This window comes from Pomacea canaliculata, linkage group LG13 (genome assembly GCF_003073045.1).
Source record: "Pomacea canaliculata isolate SZHN2017 linkage group LG13, ASM307304v1, whole genome shotgun sequence".
Classification (NCBI taxonomy): Eukaryota; Metazoa; Mollusca; class Gastropoda; order Architaenioglossa; family Ampullariidae; genus Pomacea; species Pomacea canaliculata.
The window spans coordinates 3894898-3919309 of NC_037602.1; the positions used below are offsets into that span (position 1 = coordinate 3894898).

The 24412-nt window shown below is 39.4% G+C and overlaps 1 protein-coding gene across 1 annotated transcript in view; it reads right to left on the reverse strand.

The window, feature by feature from the left end:
- Positions 1-20733, reverse strand: part of LOC112554624 (lachesin-like) — a 30162-nt gene extending 9429 nt beyond the window's left edge. The window contains exon 1 of the mRNA XM_025222531.1: positions 18633-20733. The gene's annotated coding sequence lies outside the window, so the exon portion shown is untranslated. The remainder of the gene's footprint in view (positions 1-18632) is intronic.
- Positions 20734-24412: the final 3679 nt, after the last annotated feature.

Below are 24412 nucleotides of genomic sequence, written 5' to 3' on the forward strand. Positions count from 1 at the left end.
CACGCTCCTATGACATCTTCCCCTCGTCAAAGGGAGGGACAGCGACTGACTGTTGTTGGACGAGGAAACATTTTCCGACATCAGAAAGCGTTCGTGCGTGAGTGTATGTTCAGTCTCGAGATGCTAAGGTGTCGAATCCATGGTGGTGGTGGTGGTGGTGGTGGTGGTTGGTACACTGACGCAGAAGGGAAAGTGTTGGAAAAGGGAGGGTCGTCTATGTTTCGTCGCCTTGCACTTTTTACATCTCGAAATTCATCCGACAAGAAAGTCCTTTGGGCAGAACATGATCCACCGGCGTCATTGATGCTGGTTGGCAGACCAGTCGTACCGTCTGTATCATGCTGACAGTCTCCCCACCTTCTGTGTCATGCTGACAGTCCACCTTCTGCATCAACTGCCATGATACATGAGCAAACGGTTGTAGGACTCATTTGCAGTGTGTTAGGACACTGTGTTATGAGGCGGACAAACCCCACCACCAAAACAAAACAAAAACAAAACAAAACAAAACAAAACAAAACAAAACAAAACAAAACAAAACAAAACAAAACAAAACAAAACAAAACAAAACAAAACAAAACAAAACAAAACAAAACAAAATCTCACAAATGGAAACAGTCGTGTGGTTGATTACAACAGGTTTATACGAAATGAGTATTGCTCGTTGCCACAGCAGCCATACATTTCATTCCCTCAGTATCAAAATTACCGGGAATTATCGGGTAATGACATAAGCTGATTTCGCCGCAACGTAGGTACAGATCGCACCGAGAGCGAGAGTTTCTACTGTGATGATGGTTGTAGAATGTATCGCTTGCTAGAGTAAAACTTGGTGAGTATGTTAAAACCTCGATACTGAATCCAGTAGAAAAGTGTGTGTGTGTGTGGGATTTGTCCTTGCAAAAAAATTCTCTTCTTTAAATTGTAGCAAGTGCCGATACTAAGGACCATGCAGGAAAGTGGAAAGGCGACAGGTGAGATAAACAATAAAATAATGAAACAATGGCGAAAAAAAGATGACAGCAAATAAAACAAAATACAGAGGATAAGGAAAAGGGCTGAAGAGTAGTCTCCCCATCTCCTTTGGTTTTTCCCTTTTTCCTTGTGACATAGTTGGGAGGAAAGTGGAGGAGACTGTAGAGAACTTAATGATTATAACATGGGTGGGTCCTTTTACCGTCTAAAAGCGTGTCATTGCTAAAACCTTTTACATGAAGGGAAAAGAACCTTTAAGCGATTTACTTTGTACTGCTTGCATTTTCTCAAGACAACAGTGCCATCCCTTGACTGATACCAGATGACAAGCAGTTGTACTAGTCAGCCGGTACCGGTCGTTGTGGGGAAGTGGATGCTCGGAACGACTGACGAGTCACACTATTTTTCGTGGTCTTTAAAGACATGAAGATATTGATAACAAATATAGTTAGCTATCTAGGCTATCTAGCTAGATTGCTTGTTAGTTTGTGTGCGTGCGTGCGTGGGTGTGCGAGGGAGGGCTAGTAGATGGGGTTTTATTTTGATGGCAACATTGTGCATATTTTAGGGTTGTGCATGTTAAAAACAGACCTCTATATCAAGAGACAATTCTTAACTAATAAATCATCACAATCTTCAACTTCTCTCCATAAAATATGATTTCCTTGGATCCCTCCTGGCCGTCGTGCATCCTCCGCAACCACATCAAAAGGTTCCTTTAACTTAGAAATAAAAGCAGCTTTAACAAGTGTATTAGACCAGTTCCGCCTGTCTGCCACTCCAGGTTCTGGCACCATCCCAGACGCAGACGACACCAATGCAGCAGACCTGCTGAAGTCCTCAATAAGCTTCACTGCGCATGACAAATGGTTACGGATGTCAGCCTCGCACTGGATGAGCGATCGACCCTCAGTCTGGAGCGAAGTGTCGGACATATTTTTTTTCGCCCATGGAATATACAACAGTCGGCAGCCAATACGACTAATGGAAGAATATCTGTTATGTTGGCAGAAGCTCGTCACACAACTGGAAATGCCAGAAGTATGGCAGAATGCAGATTGACGGATTATGTCGAAAATCTTGATAAAAAAATAGTTCAGGCAGCGTGAGCGGACACACACATACCGATGGATAATTACAAATACAGACACACAAATAAATATCATAGAGAATTTTTGATTTTGATTCTTTGTTGATATCTAACCTTAGGTCATTGTTACCCATAGAGAAAGAGAAAGAGAAAGAGAAAGAGAAAGAGAAAGAGAAAGAGAAAGAGAAAGAGAAAGAGAAAGAGAAAGAGAAAGAGAAAGAGAAAGAGAAAGAGAAAGAGAAAGAGAAACTGTATTCGGTATGCTCGCGGCCATGACTAAAGAGAGAGGAAACACATCACAAACAAATATTTACATTTTATGCTCGCACAAAAAAAAATAGCTAGGTATAAAGGATAGTAAAGGGATGTAAACACTAGGAACATAATATAAAACAGCGCACAAAAGCCAAGAATGTTTGTATCACACAATGGGTAAGTTCATTGGTACTTATAAAACCCACATTCATCATAAACCATAGACTTGAGAGTTCTTGAAACATTGAGGAATTTCTTTATAAAGAATAAAGATGTACATTTTTGACTATTATCTACACTCAGATCCCAGATTTCTGAACCGTAGAGTGGTATCGGATGGATGGAGGCATAAGATATTTAAAAAAAAAAAAACAAACCCGCAGATCACTATTCCTGATTTTTGTGTTAAATAATCGACATCTCAAATTTATGACATTTTTAAAAAAAGCCTGCGAATGGACACCACCCTTAAAGAAGAGATAATGTTTTGCATATACCCAGACAGAAATATGTTCCCCTTCTTCCGGAAAAGTATCAAGCACATTGTAATTAATTTACATTTTCTCGCGTGACAAACACAGATACATTTCACTGGGTGGATAAGTTATAGCTGCTAGTCAGCAAAGAATCAACGAAACCATTTCAATTTAGGGTAGTATAATTAATTCATCCACATATTGACAACAACAAACGGTTAAGAAAATCGTTCTTTTGAGACGTCTGAGATATTTTTTAATGCCGTCTGCTGATAGAAACTGTGTTTGTTAATGAAAAGAATATTAATATCTTTAATTGTATCCACGATTTAAAAAAAAAATTGAGCTGGTGTGAAAATATGTGGTCATGAAAAGTAAGACTGCTTTGGTAAGTCTGTCCTGAATAGTAGACTTACTTATTTGAGACCGATAGTTAGTACTGACTTAAGATCACACCCACATCCACCCACCGACCCTCTCTCTCTCACACACAACACCCACAACCAACGGTGCGATGTTCGGGAGCTAAAAATAAAAAAAAACTTAAGCCTAAGGTCAAGTCCGACTTACGACCTGCCATGCACACCGGCCCAGAGTGGCAAGATCGTGCGATCTGTGGCTGTGAAAGCACGCGATGTTCAAAGGGAATTCTCGCGAGTGGTTATGAGATCATTAGCACGTATTATGGACTCGTGTCTAGGATGCTACCTGCTAAGGAGACACGATCAATGCCCCTTCAACCCGGGATAGAGGCCATCACCAACTGTATTTTAAGGCGAAATACTTCTTGGATGTTCACACGATGTGTCAAGTCATGGGAGGTAGACCAAGACAGAGAAGATCAGATTCGCGGGGAAAGGAGGGAAGAACAGATAAAAAAAAAGAATCAAAAGAGAGGGGAGGGGAAAAAGAGGGGAGAAGTAAATGAGAGAGAAGATAAAAAGAGAAAAGAGGGCAATAGGTAGAGGTAACAAAGAAAACGGAAAAAAGATAAATAAAACAGAGTAGATAGAAAAAAAAAGAATGAGGACAGACAAGACAAAAGTTAGAAATACGAGAAAGAACGAAAAGTGTACAATACAGATAGACTTGAGAGAAAGAGACAGAGATTAAAATACTAGACATTCCTTAAAGTCAAAAGCTTCCCTTAAGCTAACTTTCAATTTTTAAACAAAAGAAACAAAAACATCCCAACAAAATAAACAAAACAACATACAAAAAATTAAAAAGTACAAATTAGTGAGTTCATGCTTTCCACTAGGCTGATGGAAATTTGTTCCGCTCTACACGAATGTAATTTTCCGTGCACGATAAATGTAATTATCTGCCAATCAATTTAAAAATGAGTAAATATGTGAAAGGTGTCTCAAGAGGGACATGCTTTGGTAACTGCATTCTCCAGTGAAATCAGGACAGACCAGTCTGGAAACCTGGTCAGTTGAGAGTCCCTACCTTCCTCAGTTCCTCCTCCTCTCCTCCTCAGCTCCAACTTTCTTAACTTTGTTATCCTCATAAAACAAAGTTTGGCTTTTAAAAGCACTCGGGTCTTTAAAAAAGTCGACCCATTTTCTTCTCCTTCGACCCATTCAGCTTTTGTTTTAACAACGCATTAAGCTCTCTGCGAAACTTAAGTTCTTCACAAGGATGGAAGGATGGTTGTAGTAACGAACTTACAAATGTCCTTCTTCAATTAAACACAATCATCCTCATTACTGATGCAAAAGTGAGCTATAATTCGTCTGCTGAGTCTGGTTTGCTTGTCTACCACAATATCTCACATTTTTAAAGTAAATTTACCCCAGGATAAGATTTTCCAGGTGTTATTCAAATCGATGGAAAGAAAAAAAAAGTTGTTTGAAATGTTAAAAAGGAATCAAATCCATAAATCTTTTTATTCTCGCATCAGTTTTAGAAGCGACAGACAGCAGATGAACGATAATGGATGAGAACATTGATTTCCAGTCCACATAAATGATAATCATTAAATTTCTTTTAGTATGTAAGCATCGTTACGTTTTGGATAATTCAGGGTATTTAATATCACGGACATAATTTCTGAGTCTCAGAAAATGTCTTTTTTTTTTAAATTGGATATCATTTCTATATTTTATTTATATATATATGTGATAGAAGGATTACAGTAAAATTAACGAAAGAAAAAATCTTTCTATTCCTTTAGCAAAATCTACTGTTTTCATTGTGTGGATATCAAACAGTGTATTTCGCCAAAAAGCGGAGACCAATACTTGATTGAAACTTTTCAAACTGTCCTCTCTCCTTCACGGGGAAGGAAATAGAAATTCTTTTGGCTCAGTGATGTTATCAGACAACACTCTTGTTGTTATATGGTTGTAAATATGTAAATGTTATTGTTATTTTATGCCGAGTAATGACCTTATGGGGGCAAACAGCGTCCCTGGTGATTTTAGACGAGCAAACACAGCTCCTTTCCTACACCTCTAACTCCAGTCATCAAACAGACTAATTTATTTACATTTGTATACGGAAAACCAAGAGAATTTTATTAGCAGAGGATAAAGAAATTACATGGACCTTTGTAGTTGTAGCCTTATGATCACAAAGTGAATTCTGTAGTCTATGTATTAATATTAATGTTTTTATGGGGAGCAGGCCCATTGCCTTCCCTTTCTTGTCCTTAATCGCTCTTTGAAAACAATCCAGTCTGGGACCCACTTCCGTATTTTCGCGCATGCGTTGTAGAGCTTTGGAAGATCGTTGCGCTTACAGTTATCTGTGTCTCTTTATTCTGTGGATTGATTCCTTCTCCCTCTCTTCCCATCACCCTAATCATAACGATCTGCCCGCCGTTCAGGGTGGATCTTTGACATGCCTCACAATATTAGTCTGCGGCAAAGGATGGACAATAAAGATCAATATTATCAATATTGCCTTGGCTTTGTTGCGTGGTTTGAAGCAGACATCACTAGAATCGTGGTACTGCAGCAGACTGATTGTACACTTCAACTGCTGGATGTTAGGACAGATTTGGGACGTGTGCAATGACCTACGACCTCAAATGCAGCTACACAGGTCGGCTTTTTATGGAAAGATCATGAACAAGTTCAAGAGAACATACATCCACAGGACGGCATTTTCCTTTCTTGAAAACCTAAAACAAATCTCACGGCGGAGTTTAAAAAAGTGTATTAGGGTTTTTTTTTTTTTTATTTTTATAGCCACCCGCCACAAGGGAGATGGAGTGACGCACTCGTGGCGCATAACCCAGTCTCCTTAGCAGCAAAAATCATGCCTGTCTACCCCAAACTGTCTTCTGCATATCAATACCTTTCAAACTGCCAATTTTTAGTGGAAGTTGGTCTTATATCTGTAGCAAGGGAAGTAAGGGAAATTGCGACACTTTTTGTTATTCTCACGAGCTTCGTGGCACTCGTTATTATATGTAAATATTCAATTTATCCAGCTCTTTAAACAGGAAATGAGTTCAATCGACAAAGAACTTTTACGTTCGACAGAAATGAATTGAAATCACACCTACTTTTTCGTTTGTAAATCGCGACTGCAGATGAAAAAAAAAAAGAACCCAACGAAACAAAAGAAATATTTCTCCAATAATTGATTGGGTAATTAAGACGCCAGTTTTTTTAACACACAATCGTCGTCCTGCAGTCAGGTGTCAAAGTTCGTAGCATCTAGGGACAATGCATAACAGGCAGGTTTCATAAAGTCTATCGTCTAGACCATTCTTAACTGGACAAACGATCAAACTTTAGAACAAGTTTTCACAAGGTTTTTACAGAAAAGTTTTGCCAAACTTGGTTAAACATCCGCCATATTTATGCGAGGTTAAAAGCAACCGTTAGGCGCAAACTTTGTCGGAGTTTGGGAAAAGTCGACTGCCAGTCATTTTGTCGGCGTGTAAAGCCATCCATTCATGGATTTTTACTGTGCCATTGGGACCAACCTGTCCTGCAACACACCCCATGACATGATCCGCTTCCAGGGATTAATTGCCTGTTAATTTAGTAAGTGCTTTTATTTCTAAAGATATGTCAGGACTTTCATTTCTAAATGGATAAGATAACATGATGTGAATCAGATTGCCTCGGGTTATATCGACAGAACGGAGAAGCCGGGACATCGACTGTAGATATAAGATTTTGGTATGAATGTAAGACATGCTTGAGCTAAGCTTGGTCATTGTAAATAATAAGAGGACTGGTGCCCTTTAAAACATGCAAAATCACACAATTTTTCTCATATAATTAAGTTGCCCCTGAGGACACTTTCAGAAACTAAGGTGAACCCACCCCTTCTCCGCTCCGATTTCATCAAATTATGTATTTGCAAACATAACCTTTCACAAATTTTGATAAAAATATCCGTTCCACAGAAAATTTATTCAATACATCGATATTACAAAAAGCTTTAATTAGCAAGTGCTGGTATCAAAGAATAGCTGTAAATAGGATATACCTTCCTGAACATGTGAATGTGTCTGGCTATGATCAGAACACTACAATATTGACAATGTATGTTCAAATTGGTGGCGGAGACAGGGTTCCTCTCTATTCCTATATCTCCTTCTCTTTCTCTCTCTTCACGTATTTTTTTTTTTTACTCTCTGTTTTGTATTCCCTCTCCCACCCTGTACGGAAGCGGTTTCAGTTACCTTGTACTCGCTGCACAAACGTTCTTCCTTCCCCTCTTTCACTCTCTCCTCCCAGAATTTTTTTTTTTTTTTGGTTCCAGGTGTTCGACCGGCGTGAGCAATAATACCTCTCTGATCTCCCTTCTCTCTCACCCTCTTTCCCTCCTCCCTCCACCCCGAAGAAAAGCGAGCTCATTTCAACTCTTAGGAGTGGCTTAATTTACGGGGGGAGCAATCATTACCAGGTAGACTTAACGGGTCTGGTTAATATGCACAGGCACGCCGACTGGCTCCCAGAAGTGCAGTTACGAGGAAGATGTGACTCTTTCAGGTGTACTTCAGACTCGCCGAAACACATCGGCACATTGATAATCAACTTCACAGGAGCAGGGCGAGAATCGACTGGGTCTGCTTCCTGAATTCGTTAGTACGGGTACACAGATAGAGTTGCAGGCTCTGGACACGGTTCTGCCAGACTGATTTCACGAAAACTCACATGGTTCTGTCATTATAATTAACACAGGAGCTACATGCTTTCCATCATTTTTAAAAATGCAGTTTTAACTGTCTATGGCAGATAAATAAATGCTTTGCAAAACTCCACAAAAGTTGACCACGATGAATAAATCCCACTTACATAGCAAAAAAAAAAAAATCTTTAATAAGCGGTTCAATAAGGTTTAAAACATGTTTAAAAAGTCTCTGTACATTGAATGCATAAATCTCTAGTTCAACCCGATAGGATCTCGAACCGCTCAAACTTTTAGTCGGACAGGTACCACTATTACACCTTTTTGCATTGTAGGGAACCAGAGACTGAAATGTTCCACCACACGAATGCAATCCTACGGCAATTAGCTTAGTTAAAGGTACATTCACACTGCAAAACACATCAATCAGGTTCTTGTCTTTCGTCATTTCTATATTTGTTTTGCTTGATATGTAGAGTATGTGTGATTATTACTGTTTACATTATGCAATCTTTTGCTTTTCTCTGCCTGTCTGTTTTTCATCGAGACCTCACCAATCTTCGATGTTTCTTAAAGATCTGCTCAACGGATCAGAACTGGCAGTCAAGCGACTATGTTGGGCAAATGTTTTAGATAACTCTGAAGTAGAGATTTGCCGAGCACGGTCACTGATTTCATCATTTGTGTCCGGGTAAGATGGACTTTGCCAGCCTAAAAACAAGGACAAACGCGAAAACACACACACACACTCACACACAAAATTAACTGCAATTTAAAGACCGAATGCAGCTCATCTTGAAAACGTTAATCATCGCAACTTTCACAATAATCAGGCAAGGTGAAGTATTTGAGAAAGACTCTTTTGAGTGCAAGAAATCTTAAAAAGAGACTTCAACAGCTGTACACCATAAACTTTGACTTATTGGACAAGATGTCTACATCACTTCCTGTCTCTCGAGAAGAGTCTTTCATTGTGCTGTCTGGACCTGACGAGAAGACATGGGGTCTGGTTGAGTCACCCTAAGTCCTGCTGTCCTTCTGAGTGTTGCTCTTCCAGCTCGCAGACAATCCCTCTACCTCTGAGGAGCATGAGACTAATGTGAGATGCACACTGTCTGAGATGCAGTGTTGGTAACTTTACTGCCAGGACTAACATTACCATCGCATTAGTCAGTCATAAACGTGGAGAGGAGATCAAAGAGAAGAGGAACAAAAGCCTCAATGAGATAGGCATCTACGGGGCCTTTTCCATGTTCGATCGAAGCATAATGTCTGCGGTTTGTTTGCCATCAAAGTCCCATGGCTACTATTTGACATGACTTCCGACTATCCTCTAGGTCGCTGAATTTGTTTTTCTAAGCCCAACCTGTTTATTGTCTTCATTTGCATTGCAGTTTCGGAAGAAAAAAATGGAAACAATGGTAAAAGTCTGATCCAATGTATACAAAAACGAGCGATATTGTTCAAGTTTGCACTTTATCTCTACATCCAGAGCTTTGACCTTTTATGCTGCTCCGTGAGGCGCAAGTAACGATAACTACCGCTTTCCCTACCAGTACCACCACGAGAATGACCTCCCTTGGGTATTGAAGCCAGCAAGGGGAGGTCACGCTGACAGAAATCAATGGACGGAAAGCCCGCTGAAAGCGTGGGACCCCAAATTAATTGTTAAGTGTGTCTAGGGGATTCGCTCAACTCCCTTTGCAGGCGTGGATGGAGTGTATAAGTATATTCATGCAGACTGAGTTTTTCCCCCTTCGCAGTTTTAACATTGGCCAATAGTAACCTCACTGGTTTCCAAAATATCGTACAGGAGAACCAAACTGTCTATAATATCCATCAAATACTGTCATTAACCGGTGCAGTGCTTCAAACTTGACAGACAGGTCAAGTGTTTACCCGCCTCAACAGGAAATTTCGTGTAATGATCATGCGAGAGTGGGACTGTCCATGAATAGTTAGCTGCCAACAAAAGGTCCTTTACCTCTCCTCCCCTCCAAGATTCATGGTTTTAGTCAATCTCTTCATGTGTTTTTACCGCCAGCCATGCCTTTCTCTAATTCCCTTGCCTTTTCTTTCCACATTTTTTTCTCCCTTCCTTTCTTCCTCATTAGCTTAAGATTTTAACCTCTTTCATTTCTGTCTGTCACCTTTCTTGATTTTTATTCCTTCATACTTTTCTCTCTTTTTTTTCCCCATTGCTCTTTACACATAGCCTCTGTCCCTCTATCCAAGCTATTCTCGTTCTTGTTTCTTAGCTGGTTTTTTAATCTCATTTTCTTCTTTCCTGTCTACCCCTCTCATGTAAATCTTGGTCGTGTCTGTACCGTCACTGACTTCTCAACAATTACCGAGAACTCTTACGTGAAGATTGTAGTACTGGCTTGTCTTCCTTGTCTCTCCACTCCACAAAGATGCAGTTCTGGGTTTGAAAATCTAATAAAGACATCGACCAGCGGGTTCAGTGGAACAGCACAGCGTGGAAGTTAAAGCTTGAATGTATTTATTTATTCATTTGATCATTGAGTTATTATCCTGTCTCTTACGAACACAAATAAGTGTGGACTCCTTACATTTCAGATGACCACACTCAAGTTTCCTTGAGATTTATAAAACCTGACCTTCTTACCCATTTTTTTTTCTAACAATTTGTCTCATCCAAAGTAGTCCTTGTCCCCCACTCACAGTTTTTTACGAGATAAGGTATAGAAAATAATCCACAAGATAATTTTATTGTAGTTTCAGCCGGTCAAGTAGATAATGGAGTACTTTTGTCTGGTTGGGGGAAGTTGGTGATGTATAATTTCACGACAATATAACAATCAGGGATGTTGTAGCATTAAGACAACTCGAAATAACGGTAATAACAGGGAACAACCTCTCATGGGTTTCCTTTCTTTAAATCTTTCTTCTTATCAATGAACATAGAAAATGTCTAATACGCAATATTTTGCTTAATCAGAAAGTTCAACTGGGACATTTTATTTGTAAAAAAAATATTTTTTCTGAATATTTAGTGGAGGTTTTTTTGGTTCTAAGAGTCTTAGAAACCTTATCTGTCTTCTTTCCTTAGCTTCCTATGATCTGCACCGCCCTTTCAATAAATCACACTACTTTTTTTTAAGCCATCCGTCTCTCGTGTCTTTAATGTCTTTTTAGAAATCTTCGGGTTTTTTTTTTTTGTTTTTTTTTTGACACAAACTGAAAACTCATGAGAATAGCGTCAAAAACAGAAAAGATGGAAAGAAAGAAATAAAGACCGAAGAAAGGAAGATTAAAGAGCGAACGAATGCGTAAAAGACTAGTCGTAGTTGTATTATCTGATGTGCTAAAATTAAATCTGTTTATACTTGCTGCTGAGGAATAATCTTCAGACAGACAGACAGACAGACAGACAGACAGACAGACAGACAGGATTATTAATCACAAATTATTTTCTAAAGTGCGATTCTACTTCCTGAAGAAATTCTAGCATTCGTTCATCGATTTTTACCTTTAATCTTATTATTTGATGTTTTACTTTCAATTGGTTTAAAAACAACTCTGAGATTTACCCTCAAGATATCCGAGACAAAAATCATGGACTATACCTCCTGTACAGCAGCTCGTGTAGTCACTTGCAAGAAAAGAGAAGATGCACGAACTCAGAAATCACAGAACTATCCTCTTTGTGAGAAGAGTTGCCACAGATCGCAAGTGGTGGTCGGGAAAATGATAAGCGAACCAAGAGGCCATTGTATTTATCATGTCAGACCGGCAAACATCTGCCTACGATGATGGATTGGAACTGACCTGAGAGGAATGATCTTTATGAATGAGTGAACGTCTTTTCCCTTTTCCCGAACAGTATAATAATAACCATGATGATGAGGAGGATGAGGATGAGGGTGAGGATGAGGATGAGGACAAGGATGAAGATGAGGATGAAGAAAAAATCAAGCACATTTAAAAATATCATTATTGTCAGCATTTTGCTTTCTTGTATTTATTTTCTCTCCACCTTTATGCCCTTGGCAGGTTACTTCTCCACTTCGTGCCAGTCTTGCTGGTCTGAGGTCTTGAAGGCCCGTCCACCTTCTCCCCAACTCTCCAGCAGCTAAGACGGCCATTGAGAACATGTGTCTCTGGGCAAACAAAACGGGAATCAGACATCATAAGCTCTTCCAAGACTAGGAACCGATCGTCTGCCTTCTTCCTCAATAGCTCTTTTGCTTCTCTCATTACTTGCCATGGACAGTTGCAACGGTCTTACTCATTTCTGCTGGTTATACCACAATTTCGATCAGGGCAACGGGAGAAATTGAGCCTGCAGGCTCCAGCAACTTTAAGGTGCTTTCACACAGCTGCTTTGTTGCTCAGCCAAGGACTTGAAGAAATGGCGATCGCCCTCGGTGTTAAAACTGTCAGCTACAAACAATTCTGGAAGGCATCCAGCTTTTCTTTGAAAATCAGAGGCCGACTATTGTAGAACTCTGATGCAAGAAAATTTTTCCCAGTAATATATATGATTTGTTATTGTTGTTCATTGAGAAATGTCGGGCTACAGAGATCGGTTATAAGGAATTTAGCCGAAAATAACACAGAAGGTTGTTGTTCTATTAAAGACTAAGATTGTATTTGAATAAAGTAGTGTGAATTGGTTAAAACAGGACTAAAAAATAGTAACTGTGGTGTAGGAGACTACACATTGCAGAATACTGCGAATAAATATAAATTAGACTGAACAATCGAATAATTTGTTATTCTACAAAGTATGCGCGCGTATGTGTATGTGTGTGTATGCGTGTGTTCATGTGTGTGTGTGTGTGTGTGTGTGTGTGTGTGTGTGTGTGTGTGTGTGTGCATGTGTGTTTGTGTGATGGAGAGAGGGAGAGAAATGTTTATGAGGGTCTATGCATGTAGTCCATGGCGTCTTTAGGTCCTGGCGGAAGAGACACGAGAGAGTGAACGAGAGTCCAAAGTTTTATAGCGATTGCCGGATCGAACTCCGGTGGGTGTTTCATGTCCATCAAGGCAGTCAACACGAACCCAACCAAGGTTTATTGCACGTTTGAGCGTGGTCAGTCTTGATTTTTATGCCGACCCACTTTTTCATTTCTTCGATTACCCTTTCCCCCTTTAAAACCCAAAGAAAAAAACAACAACCAACCTTCAAGAAAATTGTATGTTTTCTCCTTGCGATTTTCTTGTGTCTTTACAATGTCCATGTATGATATTAACAGACTCATTTGTAAAATGACATCGAAACGCATTATCTTAGCTTTCTTCTTCCATCTTCAAGAAAATTGTCCTAAACCAGCTATTTGTATATTTGAAGGATTTACCTTAACTCTTTCTTAAATATCTACTTTTCTTAACCGTTAGATGTCTTCAGACACTTGACCAAGTGTCTTTAAGTTAAATAACAAAAGTTAGAGTTTGTTCATTATTTATTTTTAGACTTTTTTATTCCATTTTTTGTTCTCTGACTGTGCCGGCAAAAGGAATTTTGGAGCTTTGCAGTCCAGCTTGTTCTCAAGATTCACACATCTTTGGCCAGTCTTTAAAATTGGAAAACTGCATTATCATCACAACCCTAAAGACAAAGCATAGAGTGTACGCAGCTATAGAAGGGGTACAGTTACAAGCAACTATATTATTAATTTGTTTTAAGGTTAATTTAAAAGCATCTACAGAGAGACCTGCAGTAAATAAGCCGATCTGTGGAAATTTTGGGTTGAAGGTGATCGTCACTCATTTTCCTCCCTGGCTCGAGGATTTTTTCATTCATACCGATAAGCATATTCCTTAGAGGTAACATCACATTTACATCTGCAACATCTCAAGCATGTAAAATTCTTTGTAGTTCATCCATTCACATATTATCTCAAAAAGACATCTATCAAGTCAGAAAATATCTCATGAATGGAACCTAAAGACTAATTCTAAATGGACATGAGTGTCTCCCTGAAAAACCATAGGTCTTCTTACTTACCTTTATGGATTTATTGTGTTACAGAGCCACAAGATAAGGGTTAGACCGGACAGACACTGAGCCCAAAAAAAGAAAAGAAAAGCTAGGAAGATTTTTTTCCTAGGAGGTATCATTGCCCCGTGCATTTATCCTTCCTTATCTCCTAAGTCTGGCCTGATAGTCCAGAGCTCTTTGCAGCATTCTTCCGCCAAGATGAGAGCAATCCATCGCCGAGGACAAGCCTAGAGAGTTATCTGCCTGAATTGATTTGGTAAATTGGTCACTCCTATTACTCCTGTCTTGGGAAAAAGTCAAGGAATCGTGGTAAAAACATGTTTTTTGAAGGATGAAGCTGTAGTTAAAGAGAATGCCAGAAGAAAGGGTCATCTGTGAGATGCTGTAAATGACATTCGTCGCTCTTTAAATTTTAAGTTTTAATCCGTCATTAGCAGAATCACTTCTGATTGTTGCACAAGTAAAACTGTAATTTTATTACTGATTTTAAAAGCGATTGTTGGTTCAAGCAGTGTTGATATAAATACAAATAAAATTTGTAACTATGATTCTTCAGACGCATACAGATAACATGAATATTTATATGAAATAGAGTGTAAAAAGAAGAAGCCACATTGTAAACTGCTAGTGGGCTTGATTGTATAGAGCAATCTACGGAGGAAACGCTGATGCTGCTGCTGCTGATGATGATGATGATGATGATGATGATGATGATGATGATGATGATGATGATGATGATGATGATGATGATTTGTTTAAAAATCATTGAGGTAGGATTCAACTATTTTCTTCAGGGATTATTTTTTTAAATCTCACTGTCTCTCTTTTGTATGCTGCATTTAGTAGCCAATATAAACATCTACAAGAGCCCACGCGCGAACTTGAGAGAGTTAACTTATCTCATGCTACCTTTCAGTCTTAGAAGACTTGTCTTACTGGCCAGAAGTCCACAAAGCAACACAAGAAAGAAAAGCCTAAAGGGCACATTCATTTTGCATCACCAACATGCGAAAAAATATATATCGTAGAGAAGTGAATCTTACTCATAGGAAGAAACACGGCAGAAAATCCCCCCAAAGCAGGAAATTTCTGTAGAGAGAATTACTAGAACGCAGGGGCCAAATCAGAAAAATCTGGTCCGACCATCTACAAAATTGCGGGTCTCGCCAATCGAGTCCAACCTCATGCCATCGGCAGTTTCCATGCCAGAACCGTGAGAGCGGCTTTCACAGAAATTGTTGTATTCTCCTGCGTGTCTTGCAGGGGCACCGTACTTTCTCCTTTGATGTCGACATGAAAGAAAAAAAAAGAAGAAAAACTAGTACTATTTTTACCTTCTAATTCTCCTCCATCCTTTTACTCAAGCCATACATGAAAGAACTCCTATGGTCGGTTTGTGTCCACCATATTGAAAAAACTTGGTCTTTGTAGTTTAAATTTATCTGTTTTGCTAATGATAAATTAGGATTCTTTCATAATCTTATCATTGGCCATCTCGGTTGCTTTCACTAAACCAAAGTGTTAGGGGTGAAGAAAGCTTTATTTAAATCTTATGTAAAAGCTGCTGCCACAAAAATGTGAGTTTGTACCGGATGTTGTGTTCTTCATACACACAGACAGCAGGAAAGAGGTTGGCATTGCTAAAAAATTTTCCGGTCAGGACGTCTGGATATATTTTCACACCATAGTTTTAGGAGAAAGCTTTCATTTCACTACATTTGTAAACAATCATCTGGTGTACAGCAGGCATGAAGGGTTGTTATACTTTAATGTTTTGGACAAGAGATGCTCCCTTCTACACAGGGATTCAACTCTTACTACTAAATGTACGCCAATAGACTAATACTCAGACACATCCATCCATCCATCCAAGCATACATACAAACATACAAAGTAGAAGATAAAACATTATGGGTCACGTAGGGACTAACATACATGAATAATAGAATGAGAGAAAGGGAAGAAAGATAGAGAAGGGTTATGGAGAAGTGACAGAACGGTGAAGACTATAGAAAAGAAAGTGCAGGCAAGAGAAAAAAATTGCAGTAATTTTACTTTATTTGATTTTACCCTCTGTAACTTTTCCGTCAGCGGCTAGAAGCGATAAACTTTTAAAACTTATTCAACTGTTAAATTCAAGTCAGGATATAAAGCAGTTCATAGTGCGAGAGAGAGAGGGAGAAACCGAAAGAGAGTGATTTTAGCAAGACAAGCTTGCCAACACTTTATCATCAGTTCTGAATAGATACTTTTGATATTAAATTCGATTTCATTTCAAGTTGCCAGTGAAGATGAGATGGCTTTGGACACGGAGTAGAGGTGTCCCATTCATGTCCTTCCGAAGGATAACATTCAAGAACAGCTTTCTCCTGGAATGGATTGGCAAGGGCCCGGTCACGTGACTCAATCAATACATAAATTTGGTTTGTTTGGCCGAGACACACTCTCCCCGCTGCGTCGCTTCACGCCATTGGCCGCGGCTGGCGATAGGGAACGTAAGGGTCAGCGTGGCAATCGATGGCTGGACTCCATCCAGCTTGTCTAGTGGTTAGGCAGAACCAACATCCGTCACTTGCCAGTAACAATCTCTGAGACTAGATGTCCGATCTCTCATGGCTGAAGTGCAGCTCGGCTTTCAGTCGTGTGATATCAAATTTTAAAAAAAATGATAAGATGAAGATTCTGGACTAAGCGGAACATGAGAAGAACATTCTGTGACTTTATTCATGCATGTACATGTATCTGTGTGTATATTTGTATGTGTGATTGTTTATCAGCAGACGTGAGAGAAGAACAGTCACACACACACACATATATATATATAAATGTGTATGCCCACGCACGCACACACACACAAAACGCACGCTCATAAGCACGATTCATTTCTATCGCAGCTTACAACTAGTTGTCATAGAGAGGCTGCTAACACTGTACAAACTGTTTTTTTTTCTGCAGGTATCTCTCCTAGAATAAACTGTGTTACTTTACTATTGTTTGATATTACCACAAAATTATTTTAACCTGCACTCAACGCTTTAAAACAGTAATAAACGTTGATATTTCCCTACAAGAGAAAATTAATTACAGACTAAATATAAGATTGTATTTTTAACAAAACATCTACAAAAAATCTTTTATATCCATTGATGATTTGTATTGTAGAAAGTCAGTCAGATTTTCTGTTCAAGAACAATGCCTATTCTTCTTTCATCAGATTATCATCTGCGTAGACAAAGAGTCTTTGAATTTTGAAAAGAATTTAAGTGAACAAAAGTACGTTTGTCTGCCTGTCAGTGTGTATTCAGTCTTTTCTACATTCTCCTGCTCTTCCTGCAATAAGCTATACTTTTGTTTTTGCTTTTTTTGCTTTTTTCCTTCTCTTTGTACAGGTGAATGTAAAGGCTCTCAGACGTGGATCAACACAGTTAGGTTTTTAAACTCACAACAAGGGGAATCCTTTTAAGGAACAGAATCTTTCTGTGATGCCTGTGACAAAAGAACACAGGATAACAAAGGGCGGATGGCCGGGACACTTTTCAAGACTTCCTTTCACTGTTCCCACGTTAATGGACTTTGCTTGATGCAGAATACACGACAACATGTTGGTCGATCAGGACGGTCCAGAACCATTAGACGATGCGCAAGACTTCTGACAATGTTGAGGTAGAGATAGAAAGATAGAGAGAGAGAGAGGAGAAAGACAGGTAGAAAGACAAAGAAGGAGAAAATAAATGTGCGTGGGCGTTGGGGGGAGAGAGAGCATGCTTAGTTTGGATTATTCTTTTCACCATCAAGGCTTACAAGGAGCTGACCTGAATTAAAAGGTTTGTTTGATTGGTCAATGCCTCTCTCAAAGTAGTATGAGAAATACAGTTTCATTTTAAGCGATCAAAGTCAAAACATTGACATGCATGACAAGAAAAATAAGACAAACATACTCACTTTTTCATCTTTTAACTCCCACCATTCATCGATTTCTCTCTCCCTCTCTCTCTCACCCCCACTGCGCATGAATTGACATTTTAATGTATTTGGGGAAGGGGTGAGGTGTTTAAGACCTCCCTTTTCTCGGGGTCATCTTTACAGGAGGGCGATGCCCATCTCTTCTACCTCCCTATCAGACCATCAGGTCTAACCGAAATGTTGACAGCTTTAGAAGCCATTGAAACTGTGGTCATGGACACATCTTAAGGAAGAGACGGAAGAAAGATATATATATAATAGAGTGGCATTAGTAAGTAGTAAGACTGCAGAAGAAAAAGAGAAAGATTAAGATGGAGAATGAGACAGCGACGACAGAAAGGTGAGACAAAGAGTTAAAAGCACGCATCAGATTACAAAGAAGCTTGACAAAAGAATTCATTCGCCAATAATCATTAAGAAGAAAAGAAAAAACACAATTGGGATTCCGTAGCTAATTAAGGGCTGTTGGTACAAGCAGAAACACGTTAAGAAGACACTTAACTAAATTAAGAAAGAAAAAACCGTAAGACAAAAATGACCACAAAAGAGACTACAGGAAAACAGACAATAACACAAGAGGGATCAAAAAAAAAGAAGGAGAGGTGAGGTGAAGAATTGTTAAGCAGATATCATGTAAAGGACGGATAAATAGGTAACAATCACTCACATAGATATTTTGTAAATTGTAGAATGAATGAAACATTTTTGCTGTAGACAAAAATAATTGGGGAACGGAACCAAAAAAGCATTATTTTGTATTTACAAGTCAGATTTAATATGGTGAGAAAGTAAGTGGAGAACTTACCTAGCCACAAGATGTGTAGAAGAGAGATCCGCCACATTATCTGTGGCTTTGTTTTTGCAGGGCAGTCCCTACATTCCTTTTTGTTGTTGAACAGTTTGATGACAATATCAAGCTTGTAGTGAACTTTCCAATGGGGTAAAGGTTTGTCCCATTCGTCGAAGAAATAAAAGAAACGTTTTTTCTTAAGTTCTCTGTCAGCAATTAAATCTTGGTTTTCTCTCATGCAACTCCCTCGATAGCCTCTCAGACAAACTGATACAATTCACATCTGCATGTTTAGAATTTCAAAACAGAGTCGACGAGAAGTCCTGTGCAGATAAAAAAATGTGATGCAGAAGCTGAAATTACAGCTCTGAAAATATTCTTTCCAAGAATTCTTTCGATGATATAACGCACGGGTACATTTTTATTTAGAAGATTGGTCCCTTCGGAGGACAGTCTCTAGTCACGAATATATGAACACATATCAAACTCATACTTCAACGAAGCCAGTATGCCCTTCACATCGGCGAGCCAGCATCATAGCAACTCCATCTTCGTGTGAAAGTTGCCGGCGCAGTTACTCCTCCCTGGCACGTGTTCAGTCATCGTAAATTCATCAGTGATAGCGCAGACGGGTGAGTATCGCCTCAAAAACAGACACTTAAGTAACTACAGCATTAATTCTTTGAAACTTTCGTCGGTCCTGGATGAAACAGAAAGAGTTCTTTTAGCCATTGCCTGGTTCTGGACTCCTGCCATGGAAATTACTCACGGTGAGGGTGGTTATAGTTGTCAGTTCAGAAAGAAGAACTTGTTTATTGCGCCAGTCACGTGCCCCTGTGTGAGAGAGAGAGAGAGAAGATAATCTGTTCGGCAATGACCCAACTCAGTTTGATGACTAAAACACTTTCTGGCTAGCTACTTCTCGACTTCCTGAATCTGTTTAACTGACACTCTAATAACGCATTGGCTTGTTAAATCCATTTGCTGAGCACTTCACAACATGAAGAACAACAAAGAAGCAGACGTGATTCCAAAGAAAAGGTCCAGAATGCTTATTGTATTTCCAGATCAGAGACAGTCCAGCTTAAGGTCCTCATATCACATGGTCCAGCATCCAACAAGTCGGTGTGAACCAGTCCTAAATGACATGCACTTCGAGCAAGCATTCTCATGTCCAAGAAAGAGGTGAAAATAAAGTCCTTGCACCACTTTGAAGGATTTCCACAAGAGAGAATGCTAGGAAAAAGCTTATTCTTTTATAAGAATAAGACTCCATAATGTTATCACACCTGCTGATCTCTTACAGTAAACAATGATATGTATCTCTCCATTTTTATATCGTTTTTTTCAGGTCCATTGTCTGCGCACCGACTTCCCGAATGGTTACTTTGCATAGTAAAAGCTGAAATCCGCAAAGAATCCAATGAATCTGTGTATTAATGAACGACGAACTCCAACTCACCTTGAAACATAATATTCACTCATGAGCCATCGACCTGCGCAAGGTAGGAGCTGTGAGAGGAACTGGAGAGGAAATAGTGTTTGGTAAGTCCGAGCAAAACATTCTGCTCCCATGTATATCCTATATTTTCCCCAAGTTATCTCGCATGTCAGTAGCCATTGGCATGAACAGAAACATTATTTCAAACTCTTGCTGCATATCGTAGAAAAGAGTGTACTTCACCCAAAGTGTTTGTAAGAAACTACAAGTTCGATCAGATGATGTATACAACACCGTCCTGTTTTCAGGCGAAGAGTTCCTGACCAAGAAGTGAACGCCGGCACGAACGGACACGCATACACACGTACGCACGTTCCGTTCTGCTACTTCCAGATTCACAGACACACAGACCCCAAGCAAGGAAAGTGCGCCGAGGGTTGCGCCACCTTCAACGAGCGGAAAAGCGAGTGGCACTGAACTCTGGGAAATAAATGTTCGATGGCTGCTCGGAAGGCGCACTCGGGGCTGCATCGACCGCCACGGACGCTGTTATAGCGATGGGAATCCTCGCTGTCATCGAAAAACTCACTGCCGCCGCCGCCTCTAGCAAGAGATGCAAGAAGGTGGTTTTTTTGAAAGGGGGGGGGGTGTTTTTATTTTTAGTATTTTTTTTTTTTTTTTTTGCACCTAGTGATAAACAGGGAGGGGGAGGCTGCATGGCTGAGTGCACGCGTGCTGTCTAGTTTGCTGCTGCACACGGTGCGCATGAAACGAGGGGAGTAGCCTCTCTGCTACCATGACGCATTCGACTTTTTTTAATGACTACTTTAGCACGTGAGGAGGTAAACATTTTTAGGTAGCGTTTTTGCGTCTTGTTTTGTGTATTTCCAGAATAAAAGTTGCATGCTGAACACTCTAGGCTGCTGATAGAATAACTGAGATTAAATTCTTAGTGTTTTTTTCTCACTATTAATTGTTCTAATATGCTGCTGTGCGCGTTCAGTTTTTTTTCTTTCTATTTTTCGGGTTTTGACTAATGTTGTTATTGTAGTTCTTCTTGATTACAGCTGGAGGCCTGGTATCAAGATGAAACTGAGAGTCATCTGCAAAGCCTCCTCAAGGTCCTTTCAGCCTGATTTTGAGGGGCATTGGTGACGAACACATTCAGGGCTTCTGCTAAGGCTAAATTCTTTGGGGTCCCAGGGACCCCTTCTTCAGATTTTTAAGGGGTCCCTGTTCTTCGCCTAAATTTGAATGGGACCCCATTGATGAAAATTGAAGGGGTCCTCCGAACTTTTAATGCGTACTGTACGCAATTTTTTGAGTAAGCAGAAGTCCTGCATTATCGCCCTCAGTTCTTGGAGGAATCTTCACTTCTGTAGGTTTTGTACGATAGTGCTTTGTGCTGAGGCAAAAAATTAGCTAGACTAATCGGGGTAAATGATGGTAGCTATCAAATATCTGGGATGGTCTGAGCAGAACTATAACAAAAGCTTTTGTCTCTCTTGAACGGATCTTGTTTTCAGCTCTTCAGCCTCAACATGCTATTCTGTCAGCCTGCTCATTGCCTACTACACCTCAGTGTGAGGGTATCCATTGAAGTGCTACTTTTAATATTTACTGGTGTTGCTGTATGAGTCATGTTGTTCTTATTCTGTAAAGTATAATTAAATTATTGTCTGTTTTAAAGGGTTTTTAAAGGGCTCATCAGAGAAAGAAAAATACTTCTATCGTTTGTGAAAATTAAAAAAAAATTTTCGTTCATCTCTCTAAATATTAGAAATACATTTTTAACCACGTGACTATAGCTTCATATTAAAATAATATTCAAATACGGTTTGGTCAAGAATTAGTTATAAAACCTTTTGGATATTTATTTGTCTTGGGTTTTAAAAAGATTGTCTTTCTTCACATCTTTGATAACATTTTATTAAAAATTTTCGCTCAAGATCTAGCGACGAGAATATTCGGGTCCTTTTCTACACAAAGGGTAGACGATTTCAGCTCTCAAGTGTCTACAGATTACAGAATAACTGAGTCGCAAGCAAAGAGTCGAGGGTGATAACCTCTATGTTCTGTGAAGTCCCTAGAAAAAAAAAATTGCAGTCAGCTTCCAAAGAGACGGTGGAGATCATCATAGCCACATTTATCCCTAGGCTTCAGCCCTGAGAGATTTCCTATCGAGTCAGCGGTTGATTAAAGCTCAGCTGGCCATGGAGTGGATGTAAGACTGGCGTGAAAGGCGACAGGACTTCAGTGGAGCCTCAGAAGAGTTACGCCGAGCGTTTCCAGCTCTCAATCGTTTGGCTGAAAATCCGTTGGCGGCAGTGAGACGGCCTGGAGCCCTCCGCAGTCTCCCAGGTGCCCGCCTCTTGCGTGTTTTACGACTGAACGATGTAGGATGTTACTTGATCCGAACAGAGACTAGGATATTACAGCTTACAAAATGATTCTAATTTTATTGTGTTCGCAATTTGGGTTTTTTTTGTTTTTTTGTTACAGTGTACAGGAGCTATTTTACCTTTTATACCAGTATTTTTTAGTGGCTTTTAAATACGTAGTGAACAATAGAAAATAATAGAACAGTATAATATATTCTATTGTATCTCATCGGGACTCTTTATTATGCAAAATTTGTAGTGTGCAATTATGCAGGGTTTAATACTTTTTTTTCTCTGAAATTGTTGTTTTCAGATACAGACAATCCTGCTGGTTATGTACATTAACTATTTTGTCACAATTTTCTTGCAGGGTGCTTGGCTTATTTCCTCCATTTGGAAGAGAAAAAAAAAAGAAAAAATAGAAATGTTTTGCCTTCTTCATTTCAGTTATTTTTTCCATATGTTTACCGAGAAGAAATAACTTTCCCATGGAAATAGTTGAGTAGGTCTTAAACTCTCTCTGCATCTTGACAATAAAAAAAATAAAATTATACTGATGCCTTCAGCTATATTCTATCCCCGAACGTGTTCTAGATAAAACGACATATATGTATATCTTGTTTAATCATCTTTGTTCACCTCTAACCAAAGCTGTTGTAGCCCTATTCCATGCCTACAGGCAAGACATTCTTCAAGATCGCGCAAAACGTTCTGGATTTCCTAAAGCAAATTCAGACTGATATTGTACAACTATTTCTCGTCTCATTTGTGCCCCGTAGGATCCGTTTCCGTGCGAGAGTTTGTGAACATGTTCACGACCAAAAGAGATGTGAACGCTGGGGCACCGTAGCCCAGGAGCTTGCGGAGTCTAAAGGTCAATGTCTGCGGGTCAGGGAGGTCAGTGTCATGATGTGCTGGTGTTTACTCACGCAAGGAAATCTCCTTGCTTCACACGTCTGTCAAATTTTAGATATTGATTCCAGGCCTGCCTGCAAGTAGACACTATCAGTGCCATGAGCTGACCGTGATTTCAACGAAAGGCAACGGGATTTACACGTAATGGATGACAAATGTCAGCGAGATGGAGTTTTTATTGCAAAGGTATATCACGTTTCTGAAAAAGGGAAGAGAAATGGAACGCCAAGAATAAAAAGAAAAAGAAAAAAAGAAGCAAAAATAGAACAAACAAATAAAAATATAAAAATAATTTAAAAAAAAAGAAACAAAGAGAAAAGAGTGCAAGGAATGGAACTACATGGACGATTGCGTCTGTCAACAAGAAACAATTTTATCTACTTTCTTGTGTGCTGATTATCGCATTATCTAATCATCAAAGATTAATACATTTGCCCTCAATCTGTTTGTGCCAATTGTAAAGTGTTGTTGTTTTTCAGCCCTTGACGGCACTACTGACCCTTCATTGTAATATTTATCATTCTTTTTCATCCTCTGTGTGTGTGGTTTTTTTTTCAAATTAATGCAAGCTTTGCTACGTTGTTTACACTTTTTCATAGCGGCTACCTTGCCAGGTAATCCCGGGTTCTGAATCTGTAGCCTCAGCAAGCTCACGGTGGTAATAAACACTATGACCTTGTGCTGCTCTGTGTTTTATTGATGACCTGCCCACTGTTCACAGCTACCTTCGAAAATCGATAATTACAGATCAGTAGCTGACACGCGAGGTGATTCTATCCCATCTGACCACTCACTCTCTTTCCTTCAAAGCTTTTCACTCCCACAACTCGTACTCACACAACAACCTAAATCCCTGCAATCACAATTCACTCACATCATGTTTTGTTAATTCATATCAATTCACAATATTGTCAAAGCTAAAGACCGTAAAAATGTGGACGAACGTTCGATCAAGTCTGGTAAAGTTTTGTGTAATCGTCATATAAAAACTTTGTCAAAGTTGATCAAACCTTTGTCTACGTTTGTCCATTTAAAGACCGTTTCTATGTCAGCAAAAT